This window comes from Bombyx mori, chromosome 27 (genome assembly GCF_030269925.1).
Source record: "Bombyx mori chromosome 27, ASM3026992v2".
NCBI lineage: Eukaryota > Metazoa > Arthropoda > Insecta > Lepidoptera > Bombycidae > Bombyx > Bombyx mori.
This window is the reverse complement of record NC_085133.1, coordinates 7,739,135-7,752,367: the sequence shown is the minus strand read 5'-3', so window position 1 is coordinate 7,752,367 and position 13,233 is coordinate 7,739,135. Positions and strand designations below refer to the sequence as shown.

The following is a 13,233-nucleotide window of genomic DNA, read 5'->3' as shown; positions in this document are numbered from 1 at the left end:
AGTGGGTCGCGATTCCGACCCGGTGGTAGATTCTGCGAAGCACGGCTCTGAAAAATGTGATAATTGAAATTGCTAATTACGTAAAACTCTTATTGTATTCTCGGATATGTAGTTTTCACTTTAATAACCTAATTCGTTTGTTTGTTACAGATATCAATTTGTATACTGTAGATGCGTCATGAGACCCAAAAGTAAGATCTTTCTGTTATTTACAATTATAATATTTTACTAGACCTTGAACTGTTATTTTTATCTAGTACTGTTATAATACAAGCTTAGACTTCTCAAACATACATTTTAATTGTGCATGGCAACTTTTGTTCGTTGAGTGTTGCCATTTGTGAAAAGATAGTGATTTAATTATTTTTTTTTAATACTGTTCATTGGCAAATCGAATCTAAATTTTATTTACAATCTGACAATACCTCTGAAGTATCTGCAAGTTGTCAGAGGTGAATTTTTAGAACAGAAATACAAAGTTGAAAGTACTTTTTTTTTAAATATACGCTTTTATCTGGTTTCCCTTTGTTTTCTACTGCAAAATATGATTTTTGAACCAATTATTTATTTGAATTTATATTATTAATAACGGTCGATTTGGTATTTGATAAAGAAGAGCTAGATAGAAACTAGTATTACAATATTCAATATTGAAATCGCCATCTGAACGTATGCCTTTGATATATAGTTTAAAAAAATATGTATTTTTTCTAACATAAATTATGTTTGCTTCTTGCCTTTATTATTATAGTTTTATTTGACGAATTATTAACTTATAAATGATTTACCATGAGTACAATTAATAATCTATAATTGAATATATATATTTTTTAAATAAATAGGGTGTGAACAGTATTCTTTTATAGTCAATTGGGGACTTTACTTAATACTTTAGGATTTCAAGTCTCAAATTTTTCGTGGTGAAGAGATATGTGTGGTAAATCATTACTATCGCACTGTTTAAGGACATTTACCATATAATCTACATTCCTATTAAAGGTCTAGTATGCGACCAATGTATTTAAAAAAAAGGTTTTACTATGTATAACAATAAATTGTTTTGTTTTAATATGGAAAATTGTATATTTTGTTTTTATTAAATTTAAAAACATGTGATAATAAGGATAGTTCAGTATCAGTATTTTCATCAAAGTTTATTTATTTAATTTATATTAATATAGTAATCGTTCGATATAAATTATTTAATTTTGATTCTTACCTTTTACGGATGTAGTTTTTAGGTTATGGTGTGGTACAATAAAAATAAATCGAATATTGTTTAATTTTGTTTATATTAATTAAGTAGGCGTTTTCCGATTTACATGTAATTTGAACAATAACAATAGAAACATTACAATCACTTTTATTTATTTATTTATACTTTATGCACAAAACAAAACTTGCACACAGTATAAAAATAAAGTTATACAACAGTGTTAGAATCTAGTCTATTAGACTAAGACTAAGTAAGAGTTTACTGTCCAAATTTTAGATGTATTTTATTACAATTATACAAATTTAGGATTGACAATGTAGAATTTTGATAAAAAAAAATACTGGTGGTAGGAGCTCTTGTGAGTCCGCATGTGTAGGTACCACCACCCTGCCTATTTCTGCCGTGAAGCAGTAATGCGTTTCGGTTTGAAGGGTGGGGCAGCCGTCGTAACTATACTGAGACCTCAGAATTTATATCTCAAGGTGTGTGGCGCATTTACGTTGTAGATGTCTATGGGCTCCAGTAACCACTTAACACCAGGTGTGCTGTGAGCTCGTCCATTCATCTAAGCAATAAAAAAAGTAGTCAAATTACATTAGATGATGTATCTAACCGGAAAGCAATGTTAGCTTTTCAATCTAGAACGTTCGAGCTATCAACAGTATGTAATCAACTCATCTCATTAATTAAATTTGCGAACACGGAACACGTCATATTATAATTAATTTCATTATTATCTTAAATAAATATAGTGGTGTTTACACAAGGTTTTCACTGCCGTCGGTCGCAGCAGTAAATACGAGTCGATTTTGTTTCGAGTTAAAAATGTCTTTGTTCAGATACTATTCTGTAGTCTGTATAATCTCAGTAGACAGGAATAACATCGTGTAATAAAAGTCAAACCCGCAAAATTATAATTTGCGTGATTACTGGTGGTAGGACCTCTTGTGAGTCCGCGCGGGTAGGTACCACCACCCTGCCTGTTTCTGCCGTGAAGCAGTAATGCGTTTCGGTTTGAAGGGTGGGGCGGCCGTTGTAGCTTTGAGACCTTAGAGCTTATATCTCAAGGTGGGTGACGCATTTGCGTTGTAGATGTCTATGGGCTCCAGTAACCACTCAATACCAGTAGGTTACGAGCTCGTCCACCCACCTAAGCAATAAATAAATAAAAACAGAAAAACAAAATTTCGGTGGTTCTCAATTCTGTAGCTTTTTTAATACAGTTACAAAATCTTCACTATCACCAGCTCGATAGAGGTTTGAGGATTTCTCGTTATTATATTTTGTTAAATTCAACAAAATGGTGCAAATTCCCTGTAAATAGTCCTGCTGTCTATCTTATAGCGTTCCGTGATTAAATACGAGAACATTACCTGACCTCCACACATCCTCATTCTCCAGAGTGATTTATGTGTCCTATTATAATTGACCCCGACATTGGAACCGTACTTATTCAAACGACAGGTCTTGTTGCTTCGTATAGGATCGCCTTTACAAAAATTGTCGGGTAACACTTAATTATTACGTCGTAGAGATGAATTTCGTTTGGATTAATGAGTTCAACAACCAATCTCTGGTCCTTTCCGGTAATCATTAATAGAGATGGTATAGTACAGGTGTAGCCAACCGGTAGCTCGCGATTGACCGGTCAATCGTGGCTATTCGTTCAGTCGATCGTGGCAAGTTAAAAAATATAAATACATAGAACAGACTTCGCAACGTAATCACCAATTGCTGCACGCATCATCTTCATCTTGTATAATTTGTTAATAGCCATTACGTCATATTATTTATCCTCTCTTCTACACAATAGTTCTCTTTTATTATATAATTTTAGGTTTATTTTAATCTTTTTAATAAAAGAACATATGCTGCTTATTTGTATACTGAATTACATTGTTTCATTAAATTGCAAGAAAGGTCATTGGTAGATCGCAGAGTGCTCGTCAGTAGACAGTAGATCTTGGTTCTAATCAAGTTGACCACCTCTGGTATAGTAGCACAGAATCCAGGGTCCTGACTGCATCAGTCGATTACATAAATTACCTTTCAAAATATAAATGCTACTGATTTTCATTCTTCATAAATATTATCGAAAAATACTCAGAATTCAATATAAATCTTTACAGATTCTAAAGATACCGGTTTCTCTGAAGCCGTAACCAGAATGAACTATTACTATTAAAAAAACTAGATATAATATCGATTTTCCCGAACTGTTAAGTCTATATATCGGGCAAGTATTAATAAGACACGTATACGGTTAAGTGACTAAGGTATATTCGAATCACAATATATCGAGGGGTAAAAGGCTAATTAGCCTGATGGCTAAGGCTGATGTAAGCGACATTTTGGCAAATTTACAGGAGGTTATTAGGTTTTTAAGGTTTAAAATTTCGAAAAAATATCTTAACAAACTTCTTCAGCCATTTCAATGAAGTAAACCTAATTAAAGTTGAATTAAAAACATCAGAATGTTGATGTTAATCACTATATAGTGTAAAACAATGTCGCTTTCTTTATTCATATATCTGTCTGTCCCTATGTATGCTTAAATCTTTAAAACTACGCAACGGATTTTGATGCGGTTTTTTTTAATAGATAAAGTGATTGAAGAGGAAGGTTTATATGCATAATAACATCTATTAAATAGTGGAGAAATCAATAATAAATTACAGTTTCCGAAGCGAAGCGAGGGCGGGTCGCTAGTACTAAATAAAACGCACCTTTAATTACGAAGATGAATGTATCGTTTTAAGAGCAATGTCGCTCCCCCTCGGTATTATCCCTCTCTTAATTTGATTTGGCTAACATCAATCCTGCCTGTTAATACCAGTCCTATATGATCACAGTAACCCCTCCTGGCTGAACCCGTGCTCGCCTATCTGTCCTGGTGAAACTGAAAAGGCATTCGGGCTACCAGTAAACATTCTTCAAAAAAAAATTTCATAGTAGTGAAACAGTTGAGTGAGAACTATGATTAGGAAGTCATGTTGCATACCCGTATCTCCTAAATAGTTTACCTTAATGCTAATTAAATAATATAATGATGATGTAGTAATGACCTAGATCTAAAAGTTTACAACAAGAATTTACTATACCCGCATCTCTCATCACCCTCACACTGATGATGATATTAAACAACTAATACCTACTACTGATATTACACACAATGATCTCGGCTCTATGGGAGTGTGGTCTAAGCTATGAGAGTAGTGTGTGAAAATGATTCCAAGCCTACCTTTTTTTGGTAGGTGAGCTCACGGACTCTACTTAGGAGGAGAAAATATGTCAGTAGCTTCTATACACTGTATGGATCATGAGCTTCTTCTATCTGAACACTAATCACGATACCTCCAACAGCAAAATAAAACAAGACTCCTAAAAACCATCTCGCTTCTTCCAAATTGCACCATACCATAAATCCAACACCTAATTAATTGCTGCTATTTCTAAAACGAAATTAATCCCAAGAGAGTAAAGTACAAAATGCCGTGCAAAATAAAATCATCATATTTACCATTGAGTAGTGACGTAAACACCCCAACCTTGGCCATTTGTATAGTTATTTTGTTACAGCTATAAATCAATTTGCTAACAATACCACTTGCCTACGACGACCTTGGTTAATTTCCTGTGATTACGTACCATAAATTAATTATTATACAATATAGAAATCTCACAGTTTTGTGGCTGCCTTATCTATTAGGTTAGATTAGAGATTAAAATTGCAATAAAATAAACTTTTATTGAATGAAATAAACAAAACTAGGTAAGGATTTTTATCTATCTAACTTGTTGGCTATTTTTCCAGTAACGCGTGTTGAAATTCGGCAATTTCATTTAATCAGTACATAATACAATAATAAAGGAAAACTAACTGGATATTAGAACATTATTAAAAACAAAAGAAGTGCGATTTCAAAGCTTTTAAAAAAAGTTCCTATTTAAATTGTCATTGTCGTGTTGGCGTTATCAAATGCGTAAAATTAAAAATACAAATGAATATTATATAATACTAGGCATTTAAAATTAACATTATTATTTCTCACCCCCACAAACATTCTCATCATTACAGCCCCCGCAACTGGTGTAGGGGGTCCAACACTCATATAAATATTAGCCTATCTATTAAGTACATGTCTTTTCTACATGGATACCAAGTTTCAAGTCAATCGGATGCATGGTTCAGTAGTTATAACGGAACATCCGTAAAAACCGAAGTTCAAACCGAAATCCATTACTGCTTCACGGCAGAAATAGGCAGGGTGGTGGTACCTACCCGTGCGGACTCACAAGACGTCCTACCACCAGTAACGATAACCTAACGATCCAACTTCGATAACCTAAAGTCACTTTTTGTTCATAAAGAATGCATCCGGTACGTCTTCAGACAAAAACTATATGGAGGGGTAAAACACTTTTTTTTTGCCTAGATGTGTGGACGAGCTCACAGCCCACCCGGTGCTAAGTGGTTACTGGAACCCATAGACATCTACAACGTAAATGCGCCACACACCTTGAGATAGAAGTTCTAAGGTCTCAGTATAGTTACAACGGCTGCCCCACCCTTCAAACCGAAACGCATTACTGCTTCACGGCAGAAATAGGCGGGGCGGTGGTACCTACCCGTGCGGACTCACAAGAGGTCCTACCACCAGTAATTACGCAAATTATAATTTTGCGGGTTTTCATTTTTATTACACGATGTTATTCCTTCACCGTGGAAGTCAATCGTGAACAATTGTTAAGTACGTATTTCATTAGAAAAATTGGTACCCGCCTGCGGGATTTTGGCTTAAGCAACATTTGCTTATTACGCGTTAATTGTCTTTGTAATTGGTGGGGACTAGACGCGTTTTATTTGGTACTAGCCGTATACACTCGCCCGCTTCGCTGGGCATTTAAAATTAACATTATTATTTATTGTCATTATTATTAAGGAGTCCAACACTCATATAAATATTAGCCTATCCATTAAGTACATGTACATGTACAAGTAAATTACAGACCCATATGTCTCATCTCAAATGTATACAAAGTCTTCGCTAAAGTAATTTTAGACAGAATATCAATGAGGCTCGATGAAAATCAACCTGTGGAACAAGCAGGGTTTAGGAAAGGTTTTAGTACAATTGATCATATACATACAATTAAGCAGGTTATACAGAAATACAATGAATACAACAAAACTATTTACCTAGCTTTTATAGATTACTCTAAGGCTTTCGATAGCCTCAAACATGAATTTGTATGGCAAAGCTTGATAGAGCAGGGGATTCAAAACATTTATATAAACATCATCAAGAAGATCTACAGCCAAAGTAAAGCCAGTATTAGATTGGAATCTATGGGAGATGTTTTTCCAATCGAAAGGGGCGTCCGGCAAGGTGACCCACTGTCACCAAAGCTGTTTACAGCAGTGCTAGAACAAATGTTCAGAAAATTGGAATGGGAACATCTGGGGCTAAATATTAACGGATCGAGATTGAACCATCTAAGATTTGCAGACGATCTAGTTCTATTAGAAGAGGATCCGATACGATTGAAGATAGGCTATATAAGCCATCTTCGAGCGCACGAGCGCCAAATCGACGGATAGGAGTCAAAGTGGTCGCCATGGCCGAAATCGGTCGGATGAATCATCATCATCACTATTGGAATTCATGGCACAAACCCTAGCAGAAAAAAGTAGAGAAGTGGGTCTAGAAATTAACTCGAGCAAAACTAAAATGATGACAAATTCAATACCCATAAATATAACCATAAATGGACAGAAACTCGAATATGTAGAGGAATATGTATATCTTGTCCAGATAATATCACACAACGACCAAATGTCTAAAGAAATAGACAAAAGAATTGCAACCAGATGGAAACAATATTGGGCCTTGAAAGAAATTATGAAAAGCCAGGAATTGGGCATTAAGATCAAGAAGAAGACATTTGATACCTGTATCCTACCCTGCATCACATATGGTTGTGAAACCTGGGCTTTGACGAAACATCATAGGGACAAACTAGCAAGAGGTCAGAGGGGTATGGAAAGGAGCATGCTAGGCTTGAAACTAAAGGACAAAGTTAGAAGTGTAGACATCAGGCGCAAAACGAAACTAACAGACATCCTGTCACGTATTGATCAATTGAAATGGAGATGGGCAGGGCATATGCTCCGCTGCAAAAAGGAAAAATGGAGCAAACAGGTGACAGTATGGTACCCAAGGGATGGAGCGAGGAGCCGAGGTCGCAAACCAAGAAGATGGGAGGACGAACTTAAAATTACCTGTGGACCCCTTTGGGTTAGAATAGCAGCAGACAGAAAGCACTGGAAAGAGTTGGAGGAGGCCTTTGCCGAAAGGCACACCGAGATAAGAGACATTTTGTAGTTTAAGTGTAGATTTTATTTTTATATTTTGTTTTAATTTGTTATATAGTTTTTAGTTTTTTTTTTAATCTACTTAAAATTACTAGCTTAAAATGTAAAATTTTCGGAAAATAAAGGCTTTATTATTATTATTATTATTATTATTATTAAGTACATGTATTTTCTACATGGATACCAAGTTTCAAGTCAATCGGATGCACGGTTCAGTAGTTATAACGGAACATCCGTAAAAACCACTGTAGATTTATATATTAGTCTAGATTAGCATCAACAGTTCGATGTTTTTAATTGAACTTCAATTAAATTTATTCCATTCAAATAGCTAAAGTTTTTTTGTTGTGATATTTTTTTTCTAAATTTTAAACTTTAAATGGATCTCCTGTGAAATTTCAAAAATAGCCTTTCACGATAATAATATGTCTTCTTCGTCTCTTGATCGATTTGAATCTTACTCCCCTCTGATTAGTATCGTTTTTGGTTCGTATTCATCCATTCACATCGTATTGGATAATTCACAGGCCACTAGCCATTACAAATAGGAAAGTCCTAGATGAATAATTGTTATTCACTGATTCATTCCCATTAATCATTTGTTTTGTTTTCCTTCATGTTTGAACCCTTAGTCTCTAACGTGAATACGAATATTAATAGTGAAACAAAAATTGGCTATATCGATTTTACGTTTTTCTATAGACTTTGTTTATATGATATTAAGTAGTTATATAAGTCCGTAAACTAAATTTGATACCAATACTTACACAAACATTAAGAAATCCACAAAATGAGGCAATTTATATATATATATATATTTTTATAGCTATGCTTTCCGTCTGCGTAACTACTTAGATTTTTTTTTTTTTTTTATGATTGAAACTTTACTGATGGCCCGAAGGCCTTTCCAGTTTCACCAGGACAGGTGGGCGAGCAAAGGCTCAGCCAAGAGGGGTGGGATTTGCTAACAACTGCCCGAGCGCCTCCGAAGGAGACCTAACAACTCAAGAGCAATTGTTTCGCGAATGAATCTACTACCGGATCGGAATCGCGACCCGCTGAGAAGATCCGGCGAGAAACTCAGCGGGCTGATGCACGGGTTAGGTTGCACGTCGACCTCTTTGTCGAGTTCGACGAGTACGGTTACCGGGGTCCCTAAGCCTGCCCCAAGTATTAGAGCTGAAGGCATCTAATGCAAAGGTTATTGGATCTGATGGATCCGTAAGGACGTGTCTAGGGCGTCGACGGTGACTGGCTCCTGCATGATCAGGATTCGGGGAGTAGTCAGCGGCGGCAACGATAAGGCGATTATCATGACGCATAGCCTTATCGAAGTATCGTTCCGACGCTGACTTCATGTATTTCCGAATTGATTCGAGGCCCAGGTCGTCGTGTAGGTCAACGTTCCTCACGAACCACGGAGCCCCGACAGCTAACCTGCAAAAGCGGGATTGTAGGGATTGGAGGGTGTCTATGTGTGTGCGGGCCGCGTGAGCGAACACCACACTCGCGTAAGTCATGACGGGCCTTATGCAAGTTTTGTAAAGTGTCACCTTGTTCCGAAGAGTAGAGTTCCGGTAGAGTCTACCGAGAATAAACGCGGCACGGTCACGGACTGATTTTATATGCGGGCGGAATGTCATCGATGCATCCAGGGTAACGCCCAGGTACTTGACCTTCCTGGCCCAGGGTATGGGTTGTCTAAAGGCAGTAATCTGGGGTGTGAGATTCCTCCTCCTAATCCGGGAGCTACTTAGATTGTTTACCGACTGACTTATGTTGTTAAAAAATGTAGCCATAATCCTTAGAAAGTACAGTTTGTCTCTTTCGATCGTGTTTGAATCCGTTAATGTGAAAGAGATAGACATATCACTGGGTCATCATTATTAAAAAACTTAAATTAATCTATATTTAGGTAGTAGGACCTCTTGTGAGTCCGTGCGGGTAGGTACCACCGCCCTGCCTATTTCTGCCGTGAAACAGTAATGCGTTTCGGTTTGAAGGGTGGGACAGCCGTTGCAACTATACTTGAGACCTTAGAACTTATATCTCAAGATGGGTGGCGCATTTACGTTGTAGATGTCTATACACTCCAGTAACCACTTTACACCAGGTGGGCTGTGAGCTCGTCCACCCAACTAAGCAATAAAAAAAAATAGTCAAAGAGTTCGGTTTTTTTACCATCTTTTTTTTACTATAGCGGAAGCTTAAATGTATTAAAGTCAATATGAGAATAAAAAATAAAATGTATTGCATATAATGAATTTAAATTTTGCGATATTAATAATTATGGTCGAATTTTGATTGGTTAGCGAATTTTGAATTTTTTTTTTTTGGTTTCTCACAACCGCACACAGTATAGAAAATAGTTTTAAAGATTAATCTTGCGTCTTATATAGTCGACATATTAAAAAAGTTTCCTCACTTCATCGTTGGTAGCCTAAGGGGCTATTCCAGCTTATCGCAGACGGGTAGGGTACGGGCTTAATTCGTGAGAATTTGCTAATACTAGCCCTAGCAAGAGTAGTGCTTCGCTGAATCAACCACCGGATCGAAGTCACGATCTACTGAGAAGATCCGGCGAGAAACTCAGTAAGCACAATATTTAAATGTCAACGAATGATTACTTAGTCATTCGTGACCACGAAGATTATAGTAAGCACAATATTAAAATGTCGACGAATGATTACTTGGTCGTTCGTGACCACGAAGATTATAGTAAGCACAATATTAAAATGTCGACGAATGATTACTTGGTCGTTCGTGACCACGAAGATTATAGTAAGCACAATATTAAAATGTCGACGAATGATTACTTGGTCGTTCGTGACCACGAAGATTATAGTAAGCACAATATTAAAATGTCGACGAATGATTACTTGGTTGTTCGTGACCACGAAGATTATAGTATTCGAAATGCGGGATATAATGTAATAGTAAATGGCGCAAGATCAGACGTAATAGTGGTATAAATGAAAACACAAACAGAATTTTATTTTATTTCGTATAACGTACAGATTGACATGTCGCTGCTATTAGATTTAACGTAAAAATCAATGGAAACACATCTTTATCACCGCCAAATAAAATGCTGCGCCTTCGTAATTATCCCAAAAATGTAGGAGGTCCTTTAACACCCGCAAATAAAGTTGCATTACATCCTTCCCGCTGAAAAATAAAACAAAAACATTTGAATATGCAATTTCGAAAAGGGCACATCTCTGAAAATGTAAAATGTTCAGGAAATGAAAAAAAAACAAAAACAAAATGTGTGCAATTCACACGTGCTAGAAGTGAAACCTTCCAAAATTAAAATACAATTATCCTAAACGTCTTAAGTATATGTAAAATTTTGTCATTAGTAAATAATTGTAAGGTAGCGCTCTCTGTGAATTGATATTTTAATTTCACGTATAATCCTAAATTAAAATTCACTAAAAGAGCTTTCATACACACGTTAGTATTAAAAAATCTCACAGATGGCGCTGTATTAAATAGTATGTATATTTCTGTCTCACTCTTTGCTGGCTTCATCCTACACATTTTTGTATTTGTGTCTCTTACCTGTCGTTTTTCCGTTGCATCCGGTTTGAAATCACAACGATTCTAAAGAAGTTTTCACTTCAAAAACTAATTATTTTCTAAAGCTATGTAAATTTTAAAATTATTAACTTTTGAGATATATTTTAGTGTTGATTAGCAATTACTGGAATTATTATAAAATGGGTGTAGGTAAGCCTCAAAACTACATATGTATATGAAAAAACGTATTTGACAAAATATGCGACATGTGCCCTTTTCGAAATTGCATATTCATTTATACGTTGACGTTGCATTATGGAAATAGACCATTTCTTTATTGAGTTAAAGTACAAATTTAATTACGCATGATAAACGTAGCAATAGCCCAAGCCTGAAGTACCAGCAGGCTTTTGAAAGGCAAAAACAGAAAGTCGATCGTTTTTTTTTTGTCGCTTAATTAAATACAAGGCTAACGTTTCAAATAATAAGATGCCAATTGAAATGTACACAGTTCCAAGGAGAATGCGTTCAAATTTTTTTTTTAATCTTCATCTTGTCTCTATCTGGCCAATTCGACAACAAAATCAAAATTCACTCACCAACAAGACAATATTTTTGTAAGCCACACCACGAAGCACAACTATCATCTCCCTTTACGAGTGAATTTGTTATTTATTACTATCAATACTATTCCATTACTCATTGTTCGTCACGTAACATAATTTGTAATATATTTGTTCAAGCATTTACGTGTTGTCTGCATTAAGGTCGGAACTGCACTGTCGCAGTGTGGTGGAAGCGACAGCATTTAAATGATTGCTCACGAACACGAATTATCTGTACCTTTATATACAGCGTGCTGTTTTTCACTATCATTCATACACGACTTGATTGTGTGCAGGCATAGGAGAATCACAAGTCAATTCATTTATGTCGATAAGTGTAAATTGTCTATTGTTTGTTGTTTACAATATTTTTTTTTTTTATTTTTTTATTTTCGTAAACCTTTTTTTTTTATTGGTTAGATGGGTGGAAGAGCTCACAGCCCACCTGGTGTTAAATGATTACTGGAGCCCATAGACATCTATAACGTAAACGCCGCCACCCACCTTGAGATATGAGTTCTAAGGTCTCATTATAGTTACAATGGCTGCCTCACCCTTCAAACCGAAACGGATTACTGCTTCACGGCAGAAATAGGTAGGGTGGTGGTACATACCCGTGCGGACTCACAAGACGTCCTACCACCAGTGAATCATCTACGTAAACACGAAGAATGCTGGTGGTCCTTGTCGTCCCTTGAAACTGTACAATTTAAATCTTACAATGTTGCGACAAAAGTGATTTTTGGTGCTATAGTACCACGAATCAGAAAAACCTGTCTTTTTTCTTCGGGAATATTCCATAGGGTTTATATTTTTTTGTTTATGGTTAGCTTCGAGATGACTAAACATAAATTTACCAGAAATTTACCCAGAATGCTCATTGAATTTACCTAAACTAATTTCGATTGTGGTCTTAAAAAAGTACTTATCGCTAAAGTACCAACTTTGTACCAGCGGCTTGGCTCTACCCCTGGCGTTGCTGACGTCCATGAGCGACGGTTACCACTCACCATCAGGTGGGCCGTATGCTCATCTGCCTACAAGGGCAATAAAAAAACTCGTTCACCAAACTACGCATTAAAAAAATCTAAATAAAAATCTCATTATATTTACGTTCACACTTTATTTAGTTTCATGCTCTTATTTATCGACTATAATAGTAAAACCAGATGATGTTTTTTTTGATAACGCCATCTTGTTGTGTCCTTAAAGCGGTTAGTTGCCCTCAATTAAGAAAAATAGTATTATTATTCGCCAATAGATGTCGTGAAGAGTTGATTATTGAAAACATGAATAAAACAACATTTTCTGCAAATAAATCGTAGCTAGATCGATTTATCGCCCCCGAAATCCCCTGAACACTAAATTTTGTGAAAATCGTTGGAGCCGCTTCCGAGATTAAGATTATATATAATATATATATATACAAGAATTGCTCGTTTAAAGGTATAAGATTATAACATCAATTAATTCAATATAATTTGGGCGAGGCTAATAGGGAAGTAGGGATAGGC

At 35.8% G+C, this 13,233-nt stretch overlaps 1 protein-coding gene and 1 long non-coding RNA gene across 8 annotated transcripts in view; one reads left to right on the top strand and one right to left on the bottom strand.

Moving 5' to 3' along the window:
- Positions 1-13,233, top strand: part of Treh-2 (trehalase-2) — a 95,556-nt gene that overhangs the window by 80,471 nt on the left and 1,852 nt on the right. For 2 of the 7 annotated variants that reach the window (XM_062676395.1, XM_062676394.1), the window contains exon 16: positions 151-1,283. The gene's annotated coding sequence lies outside the window, so the exon portion shown is untranslated. 7 annotated transcript variants of the gene reach the window in all.
- LOC119630793 (uncharacterized) lies at positions 10,578-11,936 on the bottom strand. The gene is made up of 2 exons (XR_005246452.2): positions 11,714-11,936; positions 10,578-10,760 (listed from the first exon to the last, which is right to left on the bottom strand). It is a non-coding gene; the product is annotated as an uncharacterized LOC119630793 (long non-coding RNA).